The sequence below is a fragment of the Pezoporus wallicus genome, unplaced genomic scaffold, assembly GCF_028554395.1.
Source record: "Pezoporus wallicus isolate ANWC-B61680 ecotype Strahan unplaced genomic scaffold, APGP_CSIRO_Pwel_v1 contig_2132, whole genome shotgun sequence".
Taxonomy (NCBI): Eukaryota; Metazoa; Chordata; class Aves; order Psittaciformes; family Psittacidae; genus Pezoporus; species Pezoporus wallicus.
The window spans coordinates 518,391-530,525 of NW_026637551.1; positions in this window are offsets into that span (position 1 = coordinate 518,391).

Consider the following 12,135-nt stretch of genomic DNA (forward strand, 5'->3'; position numbering starts at 1 on the left):
CATCTAGTAAAAAATGGCTAGCTCCTTAAAAGTTAGTTGGTTAGACTTCTCAGCAACGCACTGTATCCCAGATGCACAACTTCAGCCTTTTACTCCTAATTCTTTCCAGGGTCAAACTGCAAATCCCAAAGCTACAGAAAGTTTTTTATTTCTAAAATATTACAAACTCTAAACTGTTTCACAGTACTAAACTGATGCGATTACCAGATGTCTGGACAATTACAAGAGCAAGGCTGGAACATGTGATAATACTGGCAACACCATAAAGGGAAACAAGTGCAATAGATAATATGATGGATATTCTAGGCTGGCCAAGGAGAGTCAGTCATGGAATTGATATGCCCTTTCAGTCTGCTGAGCACAATCACTTACAGTAACCTCAGGTAAGTTTATGCAGCTTGACATCTATTAAGATAGTAGATTTTTACAGCAGCTACTGAAATAAGGGAAGTTTTGAATTTGGGTTTTATTTCTGCTTGTTAAACAGAGGAGAGGTAGCTGACATGTGAAAACTCAGTCAAGAGGTATAAGAAACAATCCAATACTTTTCACCAGGCAGAAGAAAATGGGGGACTAGGAAAAAAAATAAATTAAAAAAAAACTAACAAACTGCAAGTCCATTATTTTACATTTGGATATATACATTAATTTTCCTCTCAGAAAGCATTGTTTCTCTTCTAGCACCTCTTTGCTTTCCATGTAAAATATGTGTAATACACCCACAAAGCTTGTAGACCTGACTGTTGTTGAAAAGAGTACCTTACCTCTGCTCAGCTGGCTTTCTCCACTCCAAACTAAACCCTCAATGACTTAGGCTCCCTCATGGAACATGTTCCCTCAATGACCAGAGGGCTTTTGCTCTATACCTCTACAGCCAAGTGCAGTGAGAAGGCACACGCACAAGTCAGTCACTGACTGTTAGGACAGATCCTGATGTTTGCCTTTTACTTTGGTGGGGTCAGGTGCAAGATCTGAAAGCAGAAAACTACTCTCTCCATTTTTTATGGAGTCCACCATGCTGACCTTCAGGAAGTAAGGGAAGGGAACATGTACTACATGCTGCAAAGGGCAGAAACAAAACCAAAACAAACTGGAAGTCAGATGTAGACAAAGGACTGGAAAAGACTGAGTGGAAAGGAAGCAGGCAGGGGAGAAATGAAGGGGAGAAGTGAACAAATCAGGCACAAGGAATCTGTTCAACAACACATTGTAGGACAGCTGTTGTCCACACCCAGCACCGTGCACTGACACTGGCAGATACCCTTGGCTGAAAGAGCAGGACGGGGCTCTACAGCTGATCAGTATCCCCAGGTTGTACTAGCTAAAGGCAAATACACAACAGGCACAGAAGTACCTGTACTTTGGCAAATGACCAGAAAGTATAAAGCATGGAACAAAGTAAGTTAAACATCTTGTAGACTTTCTAGAAAATTCTGCCCGAGGCACCATCACAATCCTGGTCCAGAAGAATCACCACAGCATTTTCCACCTAACCAGGGCCCACTTCCTCAGCTGTGCCAGGGCAAAAAGCACATGGCTGCATATGGCCAAGACTCCAATAGGAAAGACTACATTTGAGTATGCAATGTCGGACTAGATGATCTTTCGAGGTCCCTTCCAATCTCTAGCATACTGTGATACTGTTGCTGGCACACATCTGACAAGAAGGGAACTGTGAAAAAGACTTGAGAAGGTGGAAGGGCAGCATGTTCCTAAGTCCTCAGGACAGGTTTTCCAGTACCTTTTCTGGTTTGTTTGGAGTTTCAGAGTATGCAGTAAACAAAAATGTGACATTTCTGAGACTGTCCTAGTATACTGCCTGCCAAGTCACCTGTTCCTCTTCTTTGCAAGTTGAAGAAATTCCTGAGAAACCTGCTTCATTTTATTGCTACAATATATCTTGCTAGAAGGACTGAAAGTTGTATTCACAAAAACTAAACAAAAACTGTTGCTGTAATGTATTGTATATGCGTGGCAAGGTTGTTTGTTGTTTGTTTGTTTTTTCGGGGGGGGGGGGGCTACAGGGGTGGCTTCTGTGAGAAGCTGCTAGAAAATTCCCCCATGTCTAATAGAGACAATGCCTGGTAGCTGCAAGATGGCAAGATGACCTGCCACTCTCCGACGCTGAGACCTTTAGCAACACTGGTGGTGCCTCTGGGATTCAAGAAGAGAGAAAAGTTACTGCACAAGAGCAATTGCTGTCAGAGAGAGGAGTGAGAACAGCTGAAACAGCTCTGCAGACACCAGGTGTCGTGGTTTAAACCCAGTCAGGTAATTAGTTCGCTCACTTCCCCCCCTTTCTTGCCCTCCCCCTGCTCCTGGAGGGACAGAGAGGAGAATCGAAAAGAATGCAACTCCCACAGGTTGAGATAAGAACAGTTTAGTAACTAAGGTATAACACAAATCACTACTGCTACCACCAATGATAATAATGATAAAGGAAATAACAAGGAATACAACACCTCACCACCAGCTGACCGATAACTCGCCCCCCTCAGCCCGACCAAGCACCGACCGATACCTCCTTCAACCCTGCAGTCCCCCAACCCTTCCGGCTAACTCCCAGTTACCTCCTGGGCATGACTTGCTGTGGTATAGAATACCTCTTTGGTCAGTTTGGGTCAGGTGTCCTGTCTCTGCTTCCTCCTGGCTTCCCCTCCTCCCTGGCAGAGCATGAGGCTCACAAAGTCCTTGGCCAAACCAAAACATTACTATCAGCTCTGTTCCCAGGCCGAAAATCAAAACACTGCACTGCACCAGCTACCAAGAAGGGGAAAAATGACTGCTACTGCTGAACCCAGGACATTATCCACCCCTTATTCCATACCATTCACGTCATGCTCAGATCCCACATTTTCAATATACCATCACTCTTATCTAAGTGCATGGACCAGTAGCTATAAAGCTGCTGAATCCATCTGGTCCATGATGTCAGGCTCCATCTCTTGAAACAGTCTTCCAGAACAGGAGAGACTGTGTGCAGTGTTCACACTTGTGAATAACCTGGGCAATAGTGTCCATTGCTAAGTCCACCCCTCGATCATGAGTCCATCTCTGCTCTGATGGCCTGAAGTGCCATGGGCCCACCAGGCTCAAAATAATTCACTGTCCCCTTAAGCAGTTTCTGCAGCTTGCTGCTGGGGACTCCATACAGCTGCCTTCCATCTCCGATGCTTCCAAAGCACTGGAGGGGCCCAGTGGACTAGATACTTGCCTATACTGTCCCACATGCCCTGCCACTCATGACTGTCCAGCCTTGGGGAAAATCTCTTGGTCCTCCTATATCGTCGTCTAACCCCAGACAAGACCCAAACCTGACTCTGCTTAACTTTTGAGATCAGACAAAATGGTGGTGGGTAGAACACAGTCTGTGTGTGTGCCAACATGCTGATCCCCATCACAATCAGCAGGCAGGTCCCAAGGATACCCAAAGGCCATTCAAAACCTTCAGAACTCTCAACTGATGCTGCTGTACTTGTCACTGGGGCCGGTGTAGCTGCTGTGCTTGCCGGCTCTCCCACCGCCAGCTTCTCTTTTCCTGAGTCCAGCTCTTCCTCCTCTGCCTTGCTGGGAAATGCTGCGTGGTCTCCTGCATCCTCCTGGGGCTCGGCGGGCGGCTGCCGGGGAATGCTCTCGGCCGTCTCAGGGCGGGGCTCGGCTGCGGAGCTCGGCTCGGCCGCCGGACTCGGCTCCTCCGCGGGGCTCGGCTCCTCCGCCGCCTTCTCCCGCTGCTCGGCAGCCGCCTCCTTCTGCTCCTCGACCGCCCCGACCTCCTCCACCCGCAGCCGTCCCTTCGCGGCCTCCGGCCCCGCTCCCGCCGCCGCTTGGTCCCCGGGGCCGCTCTCCCGGGCCGCTTCAGCAGCCGCCGGCTCCCGGGGCCGCTCCCCCTCGGCTCCCCGCAGCCTCACGAAGATGGAGAGTAGGGCGAGGGCCAGGACGGTGAAGAGCAGCCGGACGGCCAGGTACAAGTCTACGGCCACGTCCGTCCCGCCCTGCTGCTGGAGCCCCCCCGTATTACAAGCCATTGCCATAAAGCACAGTGAGACAAGAACCTTAGCCCAGGCCCCACACTTGATAAACACTAACACTGCAAATACCGGCTCTAAGTAAGTTACAACATTCTGAAGCTGTGAGATCAACAAGAACATCTCTGAGAGCCAATAAATCAGCATTGTGATGAGTGACTATTAATCCAGTCAAATCTATCGTTATCTCAACCCTTCGTGCCCCACGTTGGGCGCCAAAAAGAACTGTCGTGGTTTAAACCCAGTCAGGTAATTCGTTCGCTCACTTGCCCCCCTTTCTTGCCCTCCCCCTGCTCCTGGAGGGACGGAGAGGAGAATCGAAAAGAATGCAACTCCCACAGGTTGAGATAAGAACAGTTTAGTAACTAAGGTATAACACAGATCACTACTGCTACCACCAATGATAATAATGATAAAGGAAATAACAAGGAATACAACACCTCACCACCAGCTGACCGATAACTCGCCCCCCTCAGCCCGACCAAGCACCAACCGATACCTCCTTCAACCCTGCAGTCCCCCAACCCTTCCGGCTAACTCCCAGTTACCTCCTGGGCATGACGTGCTGTGGTATGGAATACCTCTTTGGTCAGTTTGGGTCAGGTGTCCTGTCTCTGCTTCCTCCTGGCTTCCCCTCCTCCCTGGCAGAGCATGAGGCTCACAAAGTCCTTGGCCAAACCAAAACATTACTATCAGCTCTGTTCCCAGGCCGAAAATCAAAACACTGCACTGCACCAGCTACCAAGAAGGGGAAAAATGACTGCTACTGCTGAACCCAGGACACCAGGTCAGTGCAGAAAGTGTTCAAGGCACAGGAGCAGAGATTCCCCTGCAGCCTGTGGTGCAGTCCATGGTGAGGCAGCTGTGCCCCTGCAGCCCATGGAGGTCCATGGTCAAGCAGATTCCACCTGCAGCCATGAAGGGCCCCACACCAGATCAGGTGGTGCCCAAAGGAAGCTGTAAACCCATGGGAAGCCATTGCTGGAGCAGGCTCCTGGCAGGACCTGTGGCCCCATGGAGAAAGGAGCCCACCCTGGAGCAGGTTTGCTGCAGGACTTGTGACACCGCAGGGACCCACACTGGAGCCGCCTGTTCCGGAAGGACTGCACCCATGGAAGGGACCCACGCTGGAGTAGCCTGTTCCTGAAGGGCTGCAGCCATTGAAGGGACCCACACTGGAGCAGTGTGTGAAGAACAGCAGCCCGTGAGAAGGACTCATGTTGGAGAAGTTCATGGAGGATCTTCTGCAGTGGGAGGTACCCCACACTGAAGCAAGGAAAGAGTGTGAGGAGTTCTCTTGCTGAGAAGGAAGGAGTGGCAGAGACAATATGTGATGAACTGACCACAGCCCCCATTCCCTGTCCTCTGCACTGCTGGGGGGAGAAGGCAGAGAATTTGGGAGCGAAGCTGAGCCCAGGGGAGAAGGGGAGAAGACAGGGGAGGGGAAAAGGTGTTTTAAGATTTAGTTTTATTCCTCATTACCCTACTCTGATTTGATTGGTAATAAATTAAACTAATTTCCCCAAGTTGAGTGTTTTGCCTGTGACAGTCACTGCTGAGTGATCTCTCCCTGTCCTTATCACAACCCATGAGCCTTTTCTTATGTTTTCCTCAACCCAGTAAATTTATGCAAGAGCATTTTTGGCACTTGGGTGGGATATACTTGATGCTTTCATGAGGATATGTGAGGATTATGTGAGGAAAGGCCTTTGTGTTCTGGGCCTCACAAAAGTAGTTGAGTTTTCAGTAGCATGGAAACTCTTCCCCTTTCTGGACAGACAGATTATGGTTTGGAGGCAAAGCACCAGGAGTTTACAACAATAAGTTACTTCATTATTCTACATCCAGATAAGCAAAAACTGTCATAATTAGGATAAGGCTCCTTTGAAACCCTTCTGAAAAGTTTCTTAGAGTTTCATCCACTCTACAGATAGAGACATGATACACAGACCTGAAGGTATTTTTCTGAAGGCCACAAAATACCTGAACACTGAATTAAGACCTCCTGAATGCTAATTCAGTACTACTTGACTGTTTGTGCTATGCTGATGCACCCAGCTTTTTCAGTTGAGGCTTTTTCTCCTCTTCAGGTCAAGTGATTCTCAGGTAACATTTCTACATCAGCATGGCAGACTAAAAATTGTCCCCACAGATTTCCTCTAGCGTGTTAAATATCTTTCCCCTTATATTTCCATTGTGGATGCTGGATGCTGTTTTCTCAATTCACAGGCTGGGATGTTTAACAGAATAGAACTACTGGTGCTTGTGTGTATGTCCAACGCTACCAGCAGTAAAAGTGAAAATAGTTTCTGGCAAAGTGATGGTGTCTGGAAATGGTGTTGCAATGAAATAATAACATTCAATTTCATAGCAAAAGCAATCCACATACTTTGTGTTATGATGCACCTGTGATATTAGAAGGGAAGACAACTGAAGGATTTAGAAATTCCTCCAGGCAACGCTCACATTTCCTCTTGCAACGTGTCAAAACAGCAGAGGATAAGCATGATTCATAGGATGTTGTTATTCTTCTGCTTCCTTATGTGTCAGATCTGACTACTTCTAAAAATTCAGTTTGCTTTTGCTGTACATGTGAGGTAACCCAAAGCTTGGTCCTGATGTAGGAGTTTTCACTCAACTCTAAGGGAAACTGGACAGTGGAGGTATTTTGTCCCGGGAAAAAAGGCTTCAGTCTAGATTTCAGTTCTCTTGTTTATTTCATTTGTATATCTGATACACATTATGAATTTCGCAGCTGCTAAAGGGCTCTTCCATTGGCACAATGGGAACACAGTTCACTGAAGTAGTTTTTCAGTTAGTGGCTCACAAGCCTTGGGAGATCCATGGACTGTTTCTTTGTTAGGCTTGTTTTGCTAAGGAGATGGTAAAAACTACTGTCAGTAGATTTAAAGCTATTGAACAATGTGTCTTGCTGCAGGCAAATATTACTAAACTTGCAATTGTGAGCAAAGGTAAGGCCACTGGACTTGAGGGTTGCTGAGACGGCTACACACTCTGGTGTTACCCAGAATTCTACAGTTTTGCTTACAGCCTTATATAAATTAGTATAGTTACCACTATAACTCTGAAATAGATGCTTAGCACAACCTTTAAGACTTTTATAATAACCTTGACCCATATATGCAGTTCATTGTTCCATGTATTTTTAAAGTACAGGCTTAGCTGTGCAACTAGTATCTACAATCTTTGCCCAGTGGCTAAGGAAATCATGTACGTACATAGGCAAAGCAGCAGAGAAAGGATAATAATGCTTTAGATATGCTTCTATGTTCTCTGCATGATTATTAATACCTCTGAAGTCAACAGGGTGCATTAGTACAAGCTGCTATGAACGCATTTTAAACTGGGCCTCCGTATGCCTTCAGTTCTGATTCAACAGGGTACTTGCACAGGCCTGTGAAACAGCAAGTGCAGCAGTCTCATCTCCTCTTTTTAAGCAAAGCCAAGAAAATACTAATCTGTTTTCCTAAATGCTGTTCTTGTGTTCCTTTCTCTCCTCAATTTTCCTAGCCCATGGCAAGGAGCTCAGGAAAGGGGATTAGTGACTTACAGAAGGCATTGCTGAGACAATGTATCAAAACTGACAGATATAAAATGCCCGGCTCCTTTGTTCACCACCATGGTGCACCACCACCATAGGGCACAGAACAATGGATCAGAGTGGTATTCCCGCTGCTGCTCAAGGGAGTGCAAGGTGCCCTGGATAGCCATTTCAGACATTCACAGTTCTTTTTCTTACAGCTGGGTACAGTCTTAAATTCAGGGAAAGCCTATTCAGGGTGAAATACTGACGAACCACATTGCCTCAGATGAAAGTTTTGACTTTGGTTGGTATTACCAAAACTTCTCCTATGTAAGTATGAATGAAGCTTTACTTTGTTAGTGGGTTTGAGCAACAGTCACCCCCATGATGATTACTAATGGCGTCTGTTAGTCTACCTGACCTTACTCATCTGCAGTAGTTCTAGAGTATCTTCATTCCTCCTAAGTGACCTACTTAAGAAGCTCAGCGTTATCCTTCCCAAGTAGGAGTCACACCATATGACACTGACACATGACCAATGACTGTCTGGCTCAAACCACCTCACCCTCCTCTGGGTGTTGGTTTGAATAAACAAATAAACATTGCTTCCTAGAAGCTTCTGACAAAGAATATTGGCATTGGTGAGGTAACTAGTCAAAAGCAGGAAAGGCAGGACTCCTGACCTGTCTACCACACCCTGTGTTGTCACGTACCTGGAGCTCTTTTAATGCTCCTGCAACCTTTGAAGGCAAGATGAAGGTCCCACTTCTGTAGCCTGTAATTCTAAGAGAAGATCCTCTGCCAGCAATTACTTCTGTAAAGCTTATTTACTTCAGTGAGACTGTGGGATTCCTCTAGGACCCAAATTACTAAAATCTCACCTCTTACAGTTTATTCATAAGGGCCCCCAGCTCCTTGGCATAAGCTATGAAAAGAATATTTTTCTCCTCTTTATATACAGTATTGTCTTTGCCCAGCACTTATGAGGAAGTATACTTTATTACTGGAAATAGCTTCCTTATTAAAAAGTCTATTTTATGACATTATGAAATACACCCCCACACACACACATTTTTTTAAAACCCTTACTCATTCACAGTCTGATATGACATAACTCCTAGTTAAATATCAACCAAACTTTGCTGTACTGCAGGAATCTGTCTGACACCGTCAACAGATTATGGAAACAGAAAAATTGCATGTACTTAGGTACATACTAGCTACTTTCCAAGATATTTTTCCAGATTAACTTTTAGAAAGGGGAACTGGTGGTTACAACATCTGAGCACTCAGATTAGTATGGCTAAGCATTTTATGTTGGCCAAAGGATGAGATGTGTCTGATTGCCCATGCAGTTAAGTGGATACATTGATCAGTCTCTGGATTGGGCTATTATTACTAACATCAAGTCAAATTCTTCTTGGACTCCACTCTTTCCAAGGGGGAGCCTGACTATATATGTGTCCCATTTTGATCTGGCTTCAAGAAAATGCCTACAATGCAGGATCATCTTACAGCTACTTTTGACCTCTAAGAATTCTTGAAGACTTTATTTAATAAAAATAGAAAATAAATGTATTCTAAAGAGACAGATTATTATCCAAGTCAATGTTATAAATAACCTGAGCTGCTGTGTCTCATCCCTGAAGTGTAACATCCTTACAAACAAATTTACTTTTGTTTTGCTGTTCCATTTTTTGAATTCTAGCACTCCTCAATAAGCACCACCTGTTACAGAAAGCAAAAGCAAGCAAAAACTGAAAACAAGCCTCTTCCTTCTCAAGCTGCCCACTGTTGTCCTGTTTAATGGGAACATCCTCAGATGTCCTCTGATCTCCCATTTGATTAGCCTCAGCAATTACTCAAGAGCTAAATCTGCAAAGAACTACCATTAAAATAAGGATCCTACCTTACAGGCTGAATAGTAGTTACATGGCTAAACTACATACCTGAAGTTCATAAAATTGACAATGTGATCTTTGAAAAATGCAGGTGTGTTACATGACAGCACTATGGTTTTGTTTACAGTATTCACACCTCTCTGGACAAAGACCCCATAGGTTTCAGGCATCAAGCAAAACTACACAGCGGAGTCATTTTAGGATCACCAGTTTACTTTCAAAATGTTTAGCAAAACATCCACTCTCCCAAATTCTTATGTAAAATGATTTGACCTAAGGCAAGTCTAAGGCAGTGCTCAGTAGAGTCATGTGAAGAAACCTTTATTACTTGACTCTTATAGACAGCAGGAGATGCAGATGAGATGGTGTGACAACACTGAGCCTATCCAACAAGAGGCTGAATAGCCTCACTTCTTGTCAACACAAGAATCCACACTTTGCTGGACTGAACTGCCAAGTCTTCTGGCTACAGAAAAAGCCTGTGGGAGGTGAGAAAGTGGTTGATAGGAGGAGTTAACAAAGCATGCAAAGCATTAAAATCACTGAATATATCTATCTGGTATCTGGGCAAAACAAACAAACAAACAAACCCCCCAAAAAAACACACAAAAGAAAACCAAACCAATTAAAAAAAAAATAAATCTGCTAGCAAAGAGTGATCTAAATGTCCTTATTCAGAAATTCAAGGTAAGAGATTCAAAAAGCCCTGAATCTCACCCAGAGTGAAGAGCATAGAGCAGAAGAGAATACGGGGACATGGGAGGACTACAGAGATGCTGTTTGCCACCGCAGAGAGAAAATTTGTGTGGCCAAAGATCAATTAGAGTTCAAGCTGTGAAGGACAGCATTGTAAAGGACAACAAAAATGCTTTTTAAAATATGTTAACAGCATAACAGATAACATCGGTCTTTTAGTCAATGAGCTCAGTCACCTCACAAATAGGGACATAGGCAAAGCAGAGACATGTAACGTTTTTTTTACCTCTGTCCTTAACACCAGTGATAGGCCCTGAGACCCCCAAAGCCCTGTGTTGGAAGACTGTGACTGGGGGAATGATAAAGTTTCAGCCCACTCTGACCTTGTTCAATACCTGCTGCTCCAGCTGGATGTGAAAAAACCTATGATGCCCAATGAGATTCATCCTAGGGTACTGAAAGAGCTAGCTGATGTAATCAGGGGAGGGAGCTGTCTCCATTATTTTTCAACAGTCTTGGGAGTCTGGAGAGGTCCCAGTCAACTGGAAGCACAGCAAATATTTTCCCAGTTTTCAAGAGAGACCCTGGTAATTACAGGCCTGTCAAGTCTCATTTCAGTAACTGGTAAAATTACAGAGAAGGTTATTCTGGGAGTTTTTGAAAGTCAGTTTGGAGACAACGCAGGCATTGGTCACAGCCACCACAGGACTGTGAAGGGAAAGTCCTGCTTAAGTAACTTAATTTCCTTTTATGACAAGGTCACCCATCTAGTTGAAAAGGGAAAGCAGTGGATGTGGGGTTTCTTTCATTTTAGAAAAGCTTTTGGCATTGTCTTACAGTGTCTTTCTGGATGATATATGCAGTGTACAGCGAGACAAGTCCATAATACACTAGGTCAGCAACTGGTTTAACTGGTAGAGCTCAAAGAGTTACAGTAAATGGTGTAAGATGTACTTAAAGAGAAACCTATTTCCTTGAAAAGCAAATTAGTCTACCAAATCTGGTAACCCTGAAGATTTAACAGAGTTGATTTAACATAGGCATATTTTTTTAATCTTTGTAATTCAGGAGTAAACCCGTTGACTCGCATGTTGTTATACAAATGAAAAAGCCTGTGGGAGGTGAGAATAAGATCATCAGATAGTAAAGCATAAACTCATGAATGCATATGGATATGGTACATTATATAGTTTACTTTCTGAATGTTGTTCATCTGGAACAACAGAAAGAACTTATTTTCATTATTTTCAGAGTAGGGTTTGGGGAACTTTTCATCAATAGAATCGCTTTTTTAAAACTAACATGAAACTTTTAATTTTTTCTTCTTACCTTTTTTGCTTTTAAAAGCTTGATAATTCAGGTAACCTGAAATCTTAAATCTTTCAGATCTTGTTTTTCAAAAGTCTCTTCAAAACGTAAATTTTAATATAGTTGAATTACGACCTTTTTTTATAAGGTATTTCTTAAGTAACAAAGAATCTTCCTTTTGTAGTTTAATATTGTAGCAACCATAACATAAATTTTAAGCTTTTACTTAACAAGAAGTTCTTTGTTCACATAGGAAGAACTTCAACTTGCTAATTTACAGAATGGCACAAATCAAAATTAATTTGATATTGTATAAAAGCTGGTCTCCAAATATCCATAGATTAAAATAGAACATATGACACATTGGTATACGACACATTGGGGTGGTGGCAGTAAGAAGGATTCTGATTTTGTGTGTGTGGCTGCTTTTGTCTTTCTTATAGGAATATTTGGGACTTTTTTTTTTGTCATCTAAACTAAACAGTAACGGAACATATGAGAGACAATAAATGTCTTTACATATATGGCAAGCAAAGGATTTTAACATGGTCTGATTATATTGATACAATAAGGGTCCTGGCCTAAAATCAATGCAGCTATAAGATTTTCACGTCTGTGGGATTTTTGCTGGACTGTACTAAACCCTTGCAAAGTTCTCTGA